Below are 13,393 nucleotides of genomic sequence, written 5' to 3'. Positions count from 1 at the left end.
TATAGCAGCACAATTTGTAATAAGCCAAAACCTGGAAGCAACCCATGGAACAACAGATGAGTGGCTGAGTAAGTTCTGCTATACATACACAATCAAATACTACTCAGCTAATTAAAAATGGCAAATTCGGTTTCTCTCCTCTCCTGGGTCAATTAGGAATACCAAAGGAGACCACCTGGGACTGCAACAAGGCAGGACAAGAGTGACTTCAGGAATCCACCAAACCACCAGTTAGTGCAAACACATGTTGCTTGTGGACAAGGAGGAGCCTAAGGAGAGATTGAGCTGCTGGTAGCAGTACACCAGTTGAGGCACCACCTCCAGTCTGCTTTACCAATGAAAAGACTGCTGAAAGGAGGAGAAGACTTCCCTAAGACTCACCAAATGCAACTGTGAGTCTCCATTGCTACTGCCCTCAGAGGCTGGAGCAGCGGAGGGGAGGGTGGGAAGCCCTGTGCTAACATCTGGGAACAGAAAGCTGACCAGGAAACTCAAGAGAAGAGCTACATCTCAGTGGTCTAGCAGTGGGGCTGTATAGTGGGAGCCTTTCCACATTATTCTCCTGATGAGAACATGGTGAATAACTGCCTCAGAACCTACAGACTATAAATGGGACTTGTTTATAAACTCACAGGGCCCAGCTGTACTGTCAGTCTTGGCAGAGAAGTTGAATAGAGCCTGGATATTTGGATCCTTGGGGCATGAAAATCTCTTTGCATAACCAGTGTGCTATCTCTCTTCCTCCCTGCTTTATCTCTTGGTAAGGAGTGAGTGACTAAGCTACAAAGTCTAATTATAATTTAAAAGGCTTGAGGCTCCCATAGCCTACAGGGTAGAAAAGAACAAAAGAGGCTTTTGCTTTTCTTTCTTTTTTTTAATTTTTAAAAATATTTATTTTCCCTTTTGTTGCCCTTGTTGTTTTTTATTATTGTTGTAGTTATTAGTGATGTAGTCATGTAATTGTTGTTGGATAGGACAGAGAGAAATGGAGAAGGAGAGGAAGACAGAGAGGGGGAGAGAAATATAGACACCTGCAGACATGCTTCACTGCTTGTGAAGCGACTCTCCTGCAGGTGAGGAGCTGGGGCTCAAACTGAGATCCTTACGCTGGTTCTTGTGCTTTGCATGCCACCTGCGCTTAACCCACTGCTCTACCACCTGACTCCCCCAAAGAGGCCTTTTACAGGCACTGTGCTCCAACTCAGGGATTGAAGTAATATTGAAACAACTGTTAATTTCCACAACTGTGAATTCTTTAAGTACCTTACTTAGGCACAAGTCAACCCAGGCAAGAGTGATCAGTAATTTGAAAAGTACTGAGAGAGGTACCTCATAAAATACTATATAGAATAGTTCAATCAACAAGAAAAAATATTGGAGAAATGACCCAGGACAATATTACAGCTAAAATCCCCCCAAAGGTTGAAAAACAAAATAGTGAGGTCAACATCCAAATGCTTGTTAAGGAAATAGTCACAAGAGTGATTAAAGAGTTTGAAAGAATTGTCATCAGAAATGGACAAATAACAAATGAGACTTTGGAAGAAAACACTAATTATCTCAAGGTCATTAGATAGCTGAAAGCTGAAATAGCCTAGCTAAGAACACATCTAGCTGAACAAGCTAAAATAGTATCAGAACAGGGTAACAAAATAGATGAACTCTAGAAAACAGTAGAGGGGAGAGAGAATAGGATCAATGAGGCTGAAGACAGAATTAGCAAGATCTAGGACAAATTAGAGACAACTAAAAAAGAAGTAAGAGATCTCAAAAATGAGATTAAGAGATACTGAAAAAAACAGCAGAGACCTATGGGATGACTTCAAAATAAATAATATACACATTACTGGCTTACCAGAGGAAGAAAGATAGGGAGGGTAAGAAAGCATTCTTCAGGACATAATAGCTGAGATCTTCTCTAGTCTAGACAACATCAAAGACATAAAGGTTCAAGAAGCCCAGAGGGTCCCAAACAGAATTAACCCAGACTTAAAGACACCAAGACACATATTTAGAATGGAAAGGAATAAGGATAAAGAAAGGATCCTAAAGGCTGCAAGAAAAAAACAAAGAGTCATCTACAGAGGAAAAACCATAGATTAGCAGCAAACTTCTCCACACAAACACTAAAGGCCAGAAGAGAATGGCAAGATATTTATCGAGTGCTCAATGAGAAAGGCTTTCAACCAAGAATACTGTATCCTGCTAGACTTTCATTCAGACTAGATGGAGGCATAAAAACATTCTCAGACAAGCATCAGTTGAAAAGGTCAACTATCACCAAGCCTGCCCTGAAAGAAGTTCTGAAGGGTCTTCTATAAACAGTCAGACCACGATAAATATGCCATCTACTAGAACACTCCAAAAATTTACTATAATATCGTTACCATATCTTCAATCTATGATATCAATAAATATCAATGGCTTGAATTCACTTATTAAAAGGCACAGAGTAGGACTATGGATCAGAAAACACAACCCAAAAATATGCTGTCTAACGGAAACCTGTGATTATAGTTAGTTTATTTTAGATGGCTTAGATTGTGCTGCGTCCCACATAAATAAAGAGATAATGCATACCACTCAGCCATGAGTCCCTGGTATTTTGTCTCCCACCCGGGAAGCCAGGGTATAATGGCGCCTGAAACAGGGACTGGCACTGATGTGGGACCTAACCCGCCCATCACCCAGATAAGTAAACTTGGCTACCCATTCGCCATGGGTTGCCTTTCTACTTATGAAGAGGTTTGCCAAAGCCTCTACTGTTTTGTCATGAGACAGTTTTTATATCTCTGGAACATTTTGCTTTGGGCCACACTTTGGTTCCCTGACCGGGAACTTTGGCTTCTTATGACTGTGATCATAGAACTTGGAAGATACATGGAGGGTTCTCCTTGGACTTTCTGTATTCCCTCTCCCATGTTTCCCGAGGAGAAGGACTACATTTTGCTCCAGGCCACATTTTGGTTTCTTATGACCGTGATCATAGAGCTTGGAAGATGCATGGAGATTTCCTCTGGGACTTTTTGGACTTCTTCTCGCATGTTAACCACGGATAAGGACTACTCTAACTCGAAGAACATTCTCTAGTACCCTGGCAGTCCCCAAGAATGGAGACACGTGGTTAGTTCTACCCTCCTGATTTTATTCTTTCTTCAATGGGAAGACACTTTTAAAAATAGATGCCTGCAATCCTGCAGGAACAGTCAGAAGCACCCTAAATGGAATTTCAAGGAGCTTTTTGGACTAGGACGCCCTCCAGGGACTCATGATGCTACATGATGAGATCTGGATAATGTGGTTGAAGGTGAAAGAAGCAAAAGCTGCCTAAGGCTTTTCTCTTGATTTCCCCCTCGTTGTTCTCTCTGAATATCTTAAGTTTGCTGTCTGCTTTCAGTTACATTTCATAAGAGAGTGATTTGAATGACAGAATTTTTGTATGACATTGACTTTAAAAAATGCTGTTCGAGCCATGATTTCTAGAGACATCCAGAAACAGTCCAAAAAATTGTGTTTTTTTTCCTCTTTTGATTTTTTTACATCTTGGCATAAATCTGAAACGTTTAATCCTGAAAAAGGTATGAGTTATGGGTGGGGAAGATAGTGCAATGATTATGTTAATGATTCTCATGCCTAAGGCTTTTAACCATGGTTCTTCTGTTTACCTTTCCACATTTTATTGAGTTTAAACTGTTTAAACAACCTTAAAATCATACTAGAAAGGACTTCCAATTATAATGGAGTTATCAATTATAGTAAACTTCTAATCTGCTACAAGTTTTGTTTCCCAAGTAAGTGAATAGCAGCTGTCAAGTCTTCACATGAAAAAGCATCTGCTCAAATGGAACCACCAGAAATCCATTTGGACCCCTGTTCTCTGACATCATCCACAAGATGGCATGACTACAGTGCACCCCTGAAACCAATGATGTGACCTGGAACGACCTGAAGAAACAGATTCACAGACTCCAAAGCTCACTCTCTACAGAAAAGCGGAATTCTGGTGGCTGACATTCCCCATCAAGACAGATGTGCATCGTTTCATCCCCTGGCATTTCTTACACTACCATCGGACTTACTGGTACACCTCTTGGACACTTTACACAACTTTACAGCGGTTTCCTTTAAATCTGCTGGGTTTCTCAAAGACTGACAGCAGCAGTGCATGGACTTTGCATCCAGAGCCTTGGGACTTTATAGGCCATGCTCCCTCACCTGCAGGCTCTATCCCCAGAGTCAGGAAACCTCCCCTCCTTACTAGGTCATGCCCACAGACGTAGGAAATGCCCTTTGAGGCAATAGATGCCCCCAGATGCAAAAATGCCCTTTCGCCTGCTAGGCACACCCTTTGAGGTAGGAAACGCTCCCCTCAGGTCTCCCCTTGGCATCACACTGGTTCTTGCTGCTCTCCTATTTTGTTCCTCCGTGTCTTGTGCCAGCTGTTTTGAAATTGCCTGTATGATATAGGTTTCTGTTCACCCCACACTCCTGATACTATGGTCATTAGTTAAAAAGAAATGGGGAATTGTTGGTATGCTTCTAAGACCCCTTCTGTTTCATTGGTTTAATCTCCCCTGCTTAACACTGTATTCTATTTACATAACCACTGTTAACTAAGCACTTCCCTGCCTGCAGGGTATTGGTTTAATCCCCACTGGTTCATGATGTCTTTTTGCTCCGTCCCCTCTCCTAGTACACCCTGATTTGCACCAATCTCCTTTCGCTCCACCCTCTCTACGTCACATCCTGTTTACACCCTACTTGGCTAGTATATATATAAAAAAGCAGGATTGTGATTATAGTTAGTTTAGTTAGATTTAGTTAGATTTTAGTTAGATTTAGTTAGGCTTAGATTGTGCTGCGTTCCACATGAATAAAGAGATAATGCATACCACTCAGCCATGAGTCCTTGGTCACGTATCTCCCACCCGTGAAGCCAGCCCGGCAGAAACCCACCTACCTCCATAACACAAAAACAGACTCAAAGTGAAAGGATGGAAAACTACAAGGCAATGGGCAGGAACAACTATTCTCATATCTGATACAATAGGCTGTAAAATCAATAAAATTAAGAAAGATAGGGATGTACATTACTTAATGCTCAGGGAATTAGTCAATGAAGAGGACTTAGCAATTATTAACATCTATGTAACCAACGAGAAGCCATCTAAATACATCAAACATCTACTGAAAGAGCTACAGCAAAACATTAATGGCAACACAGTCATAGTAGGGGACTTCAACACCCCACTCTCTCAACTTGACAGATCATCCAGGCAGAAAATTAATAAAGAAATGAGGGAGCTAAATGAGGATATAGATAAACTAGAACTATTGGACATTTTAAGAATCATTCACTCCAAGAAACTAGAATACACATTCTACTCAAGTCCACATGGGTCATTCTCAAGGATACACCCTATGTTAGGCCACAAAAACAGCCTCATCAAATTCGAGAACACTAAAATCATCCCAAACATCTTCTCAGACCACAGTGGAATTAACCTAACACTTCATAATAAACAAAAGATTGCTAATAATCCCAAAATGTGGAAGCTCAACAGTACACTACTTAACAACTACTGGTTCAAAGAAGAAATAAAGGAAGAAATCAAAATGTTTTGAGAGTTCAATGAAAATAAAGACACAAGCTATCGAAATATTTGGGACACAGCTAAGGCATTACTGAGAGGGAAGTTCATAGCCATACAAGCACACATTAGGAAACATGAGAAAGCACAAATAAACAACCTGATTAAACATCTTAAAGGCCTAGAATAAGAAGAAGAATGAACCCTAATGCAACCAGAAGGACAGAAATATCTAAAGTTAGGGAAGAAATAAATAACATTGAAAATAAGAAAACCATACATATGATCCACGAAAGTAAATGTTGGCTATTCTAAAGAGTGAATAAAATAGACAAATCTTTAGCCAGACTCACAAAATAAAAAAGGGAGAAGACCCAAATAAACTGGATCATAAATGAAAGAGGAGATATCACAAAAGACACCACAGAAATTCAACATACCATGTGAGGCTTCTATGAACAACTATATGCCACCTAGCTAGAGAACCTGAAAGAAATGGCCTATTTTCTAGATACCTATGAGCTTCCAAAATTAAATAAAGAGGAACTAGATAATTTAGGAACAGGCCCATCATAGCCAATGAAATTGAAACGGTTATCAATAAAAGTCCTGGACCAGATGGTTTTACAAATGAATTCTAAAAAACCTTCAAGGAAGATTTAATACTTCTACTTTTCAAAATCTTCCAGAAGATTGAAGACACAGGAGTACTCCCTTCAGCTTCTATGAAGCCAACAACACTTTGATACCAAAAGCAGACAGGGACACAACCAAAAAGGAAAATTAAATACCAATATCTCTGATGAACATAAATGCTAAAATACTGAACAAAATTCTAGGAAACAGATACAGCAGTATATTAAAAATATTGTCCATCATGACCAAGTGCAGTTTCTCCCATGGATGCAAGGTTGGTTTAATATATGAATATCAAATAACGAGATCCACCACATCAATAAAAGCAAAACCAAAAAAACATATGATCATATCAATAGATGCAGAGAAAGCCTTTGACAAAATCCAACATACTTTTATGTTCAAAACACTACAAAAAATGGGAATAGATGGAAAATTTCTCAAGATAATGTCGTCTATATATAGCAAACCTACAGCCAACATCATACTCAATGGTGAAAAAACTGGAAGCATTTTCCCTGAGATCTGGTACTAGACAGGGCTGCCCACTCTCACCATTAATATTCAACATAGTGTTGGAAGTTCTTGCCATAGCAATCAGGCAGGATCAAGGAATTAAGGGCATACAGATTGGAAGAGAAGAAGTCAAACTCTCCCTATTTGCAGATGACATGACCATATACATAGAAAAACCTAAAGAATCCAGCAAGAAGCTCTTGGGAATCATCAGGCCATACAGTAAGGTGTCAGGCTACAAAATTGACATGCAAAAGTCAGTGGCATTCCTCTATGCAAACACTAAGTTAGAAGAAGTTGAAATCCAGAAATCAATTCCTTTTACTATAGCAACAACAACAAAAATGTCTAGGAATAAACCTAACAAAAGAGGTGAAAGACTTGTATACTGAAAATTATGAGTCACTACTCAAGGAAATTGAAAAAGACACAAAGAAATGGAAAGATATTCCATGTTCATGGGTTGGAAGAATTAACATCCTTAAAAAGAATATACTACCCAGAGCCATATACAAATTTAATGCTCTCCCCATCAAGATCCCAAGGACATTTTTTAGGAGAATAGAACAAATGCTACAAATGTTTATCTGGAACCAGAAAAGACCTAGAATTGCCAAAACAATCTTGAGAAGAAAGAACAGAAAAAAGGCCAAGAAACACATAAAAAATGCTCCAAGAGTCTGATTGTCAGAGAGATGCAAGTAAAGACAACAATGAAATACCATTTCACTCTTGTGAGACTGTCATACATCAGAAAAGGTAACAGCAGCAAATGCTGGAGAGAGTGTGGGGTCAAAGGAACCCTCCCACACTGCTGGTGGGAATGTCAATTGGTCCAACCTCTGTGGAGAGCAGTCTGGAGAACTCTCAGAAGGCTAGAAATGGACCTACCCTTTGATAATGTAATTCCTCTCCTGGGATTATATCCTAAGGAACCCAACACACCCATCCAAAAAGATCTGTGTACACATATGTTCTTAGCAGTACAATTTGTTTGTAATATCCAAAACCTGGAAGCAACCCAGGTGTCCAACAACAGGTGAGTGGCTGAGCAAGTTGTGGTATATATGCATAATGGAATACTACTTAGCTATTAAAAATGGTGACTTCACAATTTTCAGCTGATCTTGGATGACCCCTGGAAAATTCATGTTAAGTGAAATAAGTTAGAAAGAGAAGGATGAATATAGGATGATCTCACCCTCAGGCAGAAGTTGAAAAACAAGATCATAAGAGAACACACACATAGAACCTGAACTGGAGTTGGTGTATTGCACCAAAGTAAAAGACTCTTGGATGGGTGGGGGCTAGAGTACAGGTCAAAAAAGGATGACAGAGGACCTAGTGGGTTTGTATTGTTATGTGGAAAACTGAGAAATGTTATGCACAAACTATTGTACTTACTGTTGAATGTAAAACATTAACTCCCCAATAAATAAATTAAAAATAAATAGCAATGGTGAATTCACCTTCTTTACCCCATCTTGGATGGAGCTTGAAGATATCATGTTAAATGAAATAAGTCAGAAACAAAAGGATGAACATTGGCTGATCTCACTTGTAAGCAGAAGTTGCAAAACAAGGTCAGAAGGGAAATCACTATGCAGAACTTGGACTGGAGTTGGTGTACTGCACTAAAGTAAAAGAATCTGGGGAAGGGGGAGAGTTCAGGTCCTGGAACCTGATGGCTGAGCAGGACCTAGTGGAGGTTGTAATGTAATATGTTATACATGTACAAAAGTCTGTATTTTACTGTCTACTGTAAACTATTAATACCCCAATAAAGAAATAAAAATATATTCTGCATATTTTAAAATAAGATTGCTTATTTTCTTACTGTTTTTTCCCCCAAAATGGTTATCACCAGGATTGACACTGGAACTATGAATTCACTGCTTCTGGCAGCCATTTTTTATGCAATCAACTTTATTTTTTGTTTTTAAAAATTTCTTTTTTGGGGGATTAATGTTTCACAGTTGATGGTAAATGCAATACTTTGTACATGCATAACATTTCCCAGTTTTTCACATAACAATAGAACCCCCACTAGGTCATCTGCCATCATGTTCCAGGACCTGAAGCCTCTTCCACCCACCCACCCCAGAATCTTTAATTTGGTGCAGTACACCAACTCCTGTCTAAGTTCTGTTTAGTGTTTTCTCTTCTTGGCAGACTTTTTTCCATTGTTTTCTTTCTATTTTTTTTTTATTTGGCAGGACAGAGAGAAATTGAGAAGACAAGGGAGATAGAGTGGGGGAGATTCCCTGATTAGGCCCTTGGATGGTGAAGTGGTGTGATATTGACCAAAGGCCATTATTAAGTGAGAAAAACTGGAAAAATTCAGACATGTAGACTAAACAACATGCTACAGAACAAGTATTAGGTAAATGAGGAAATACAAGAAGTAATAAAGAATTCCTGGAAACAAGCTAATATAAAGGCATAAGCTATCAGATCCTACTCACACAGTAAAAGCAGAACTAAAAGCGAATACAGGAAAAAAGAAATATCTCAAAAAAATTCTAATTCCATAAATAAAGAAATTAGGAAAATATGAATAAATGAGACACTAAGTATAAGAGAAATAATACAAATTGAAGTAGAAATAAATGTCACAGCAATCCTATTGATTGATTGATTGACGGATTTTCACAGCACCACTCAGCTCTAGCTTATGGTGATGAAGGCACTGAACCTGGAACTTTGGAGCCTCTGGCTTGAGAGTCTCTTTACATAACCATTAGGCTCTCTACTCCTACCCCCAAATCATATTATCCTTTTAAATTTATTTTTTGTTTTTATTTTTAAAATTTTTATTATCTTTATTTATTGGATAGAAACAGCCAGAAATTGAGAGGAGAAGGGGAGATAGGGAAGAGAGAGACAGAGAGACACCTGCAAACCTGCTTCACTACTCACAATGCTTTGTCCCTGCAGGTAGGGATTGGGGCTTGAACCCCAGGTCCTTGTGCACTGTAATATGTGCATTCAACCAGGTGCACCACCACCTGGCCCTTTAAATTTATTTTTTTATCAGAGCACTGCTGTGTTTTGGTTTATATTTGTATAAGGGATTGAACCTGGGACTTCAAAGCCTCAGTTGTGGAAGTCTTTTACATAATATTTGTGCTATCTTCCCCACAGCATTCTTTTTTATTTTTATTTTTATTTTATTTTTATTTTTTAAATTTTTTATTAAAGAAAGGATTAATGAACAAAAACATAAGGTAGGAGGGGTACAACTCCACACAATTCCCACCACCCAATCTCCATATCCCACCCCCTCCCCTGATAGCTTTTCCATTCTCTAGCCTTCTGGGAGCATGGACCCAAGGTCGTTGAGGGTTGCAGAAGGTAGAAGGTCTGGCTTCTGCAATTGCTTTCCTGCTGAACATGGGAGTTGACTCGTCGGTCCATACTCCAGTCTGCCTCTCTCTTACCCTAGTAAGGTGTGTCTCTGGGGAAGCTGAACTCCAGGACACATTGGTGGGGTCTTCAATCCAGGGAAGCCTGGCCAGCATCCTGGTGGCATCTGGAACCTGGTGATTGAAAAGAGAGTTAACATACGAAGCCAAACAATATGTTGAGCAATCATGCATCCCAAGCGTGGAACAGTGGAGAGGAAGTGTTAGGGAGGTACTCACTGCAAATTTTATTGTACTTCTGCTTTCAGGTATGTATTTTGCAGAGTTTATGGACACGTGTGAACATAAGCTCTCTCTCACAGAAACTGGTGTATATCTATGTTATGGGACTTTGTTAGAAAGTGAACTACCTGAGATGAAATTAGAGTGTACTATAAAAGGAAAGGTCTCACCCGAGTAATGAAGCTGAAGGGTTGTCATTCCACACGTGAAGTCTCTGGACACAGTCTGAGGTGAAGCATGTTGAGGTGGCAATCGTTGCGTTGGTTAGGTTGTGATCGGCGGATGCAATATTATTTGGTTTGGATTGGGAGAGGCATACGGGAAAGTGGGCCCTATCCAAGGGTTCCAGGACAGGGGGAAATAGGGGCTCTATAGTGGAGATGTGAGGTTCCTGCTGTCTTAGGGTTCAAAAAGACAATCGATAGTTAATGTTATCATCACATTATTTGGTAATTGGGTTAACTTTGAAAGGTCCTTTTGTTATGGTTTGCTGTACAGTATCCAGTATTTTGTATATAGCTGTGCTATTGGATGCTTCTAATCTACTTGGTCTAGGCTTTTGAGAAAGTCTGCATATCAAATACACAGCCTATATATTAAAAAGATTCAGTTTGTGTTTTGAGAAACTTTGAGACATACAATTGATTTTTCCCCCTCTCATATTAATTAACTACTGATTTATATGTCTACATTTTGCTAGGAGTGTACATAAACACCATTACCACCACCAAAGGACTGTGACCCATCCCTCCCTCCCACTCCCACCCCCCACTGGCGCAGGAAGTTGCATGTCTACCCCTCACCACTGGGTTCTTACTTTGGTGCCCTACTTACAATTTGATCAGGTCCTGCTTTTAGTTACCCTTTCAGATCTTCTTAGTCAGCTTCTGTTGATGAGTGGGATCATCCCATACTCACCTTTGTCTTTCTGACTTAGTTCACTTAACATAATTCCTTCTAGCTCTGTCCTAGATGGGTCAGAGAAGGTGGGTTCATTGTTCTTGATAGCTGCATAGTATTCCATTGTGTATATATACCACAGCTTTCTCAGCCACTCATCTGTTGTTGGGCACCTGGGTTGCTTCCAGGTTTTAGCTATTGTGAATTGTGCTGCTATGAACATAGGAGTACACACCCCTTTTTGGTTGGGTGTTATGGAGTCTTTGGGGTATAACCCCAGGAGAGGAATTACTGGATCATATGGAAGGTCCATGTCTAGCCTTGTGAGAGTTTTCCATACTGCTCTCCACAGAGGCTGTACCAATTTACATTCCCATCAGCAATGTAAAAGGGTTCCTCTGTCCCCACATCCTCTCCAGCATTTGTTGATGCTGTCCTTTTTGATGTATGCCATTCTTACAGGAGTGAGGTGGTATCTTAGTGTTGTCTTAATTTGAATTTCTCTGAAAATCAGTGACCTAGAGCAGTTTTTCATATGTTTGTTAGCCTTTTGGATCTCCTCTGCGGTGACTGTTTTGTTCATATCCTCTGCCCATTTTTGGATGGGGTCGTTTGCTTTTTTGGTGCTAAGTTTGCTGAGCTCTTTATATATTTTGGTGATTAGTTTCTTGTCTGATGTCTGGCATGTGAAGATCTTCTCCCATTCTGTGAGGGGTCTCTCTGTTTTTTTAATAGTTTCTTTGGATGTGCAGAAGCTTTTCAATTTGATGGAGTCCCATTGGTTTGTTTCTGCTTTAGTCTTCCTTGCAATTGGGTTTGATTCATCAAAGATGTCCTTGAGGTGTATGTGGGAAAGGGTTTTACCAATGTTTTCCTCTAAGTATTTGATTGTTTCTGGTCTGACATCTAGGTCTTTGATCCATTTGGAGTTGATTTTTGTTTCTGGTTAGATAAAGTGGTTCAATTTCATTCTTCTGCATGTTTCAACCCAGTTTTCCCAGCATCATTTATTGAAGAGAGCCTCCTTTTTCCATTTAATCCGTTGGGCCCCCTTATCAAAGATTAGATGCCTATAGGTGTTGGGATTTACTTCTGGGATTTCAATTCTGTTCCACTGGTCTGAGTGCCTATTTTTGTTCCAGTACCATGCTGTTTTGATGATGATGGCTTTATAATATAGTTTAAGGTCTGGGAGTGTGATGCCTCCATTTCTGTTTCTTTTCCTTAAGATGGTTTTGGCAATTCTAGGTGTTTTCATGTTCCAAATAAATGATTGTAGTGTTTGTTCTATTCTGTTAAAGAAGGTTGGTGGAACTTTGATGGGTATTGCATTAAATTTGTATATGGCTCTGGGGAGAATACTCATTTTGATGATATTTATTCTTCCAATCCGTGAGCATGGGAAATCTTTCCATTTCTTGGTATCAGTTTCTATTTCCTTGAGTAGCGACTCATAGTTTTCAGGATACAAGTCTTTCACTTCTTTGGTAAACTTTATTCCTAGGTATTTGCTTGATTTTGGTGAAACAGTAAGTGGGAGTGATTTCTGGATGTCTTCTTCTTTAGATTTTGTGTTTGCATAAAGAAATGCCACTGATTTTTGTACATTGATTTTGTAGCCTGATACCTTTCTATATTGCCTAATAACTTCCAGTAATTTTCTACTGGATTCTTTAGGTCTTTCTATGTATACTATCATATCATCTGCAAATAGTGAGAGCTTGACTTCTTCCCTTGCAATCTGTATTCCTTTTTTTTCTTTCTCTTGCCTGATTGCTATGGCAAGAACTTCCAATACTATGTTGAAGAGTAACGGTGACAGTGGACAGCCCTGTCTAGTCCCCGATCTGAGGGGGAATGCTTTCAGCTTCTGTCCATTGAGTATGATGTTGGCTGTAGGTTTGCTATATATAGACTCCACTATCTTGAGGAATTTCCCATCTATTCCCATTTTTTGTAGAGTTTTGAGCATGAACGGGTGTTGGATTTTGTCAAAGGCTTTCTCTGCATCTATTGAGATAATCATGTGGTTTTTGGCTTTGCTTTTATTGATGTGGTGAATGACATTGATTGACTTATGGATGTTGAACCAGCCTTGCATTC

The sequence above is a fragment of the Erinaceus europaeus genome, chromosome X, assembly GCF_950295315.1.
Source record: "Erinaceus europaeus chromosome X, mEriEur2.1, whole genome shotgun sequence".
In the NCBI taxonomy this organism is placed as follows: domain Eukaryota; kingdom Metazoa; phylum Chordata; class Mammalia; order Eulipotyphla; family Erinaceidae; genus Erinaceus; species Erinaceus europaeus.
The sequence above is the reverse complement of the archived record's forward strand: the minus strand, read 5'-3'. Positions refer to the sequence as shown.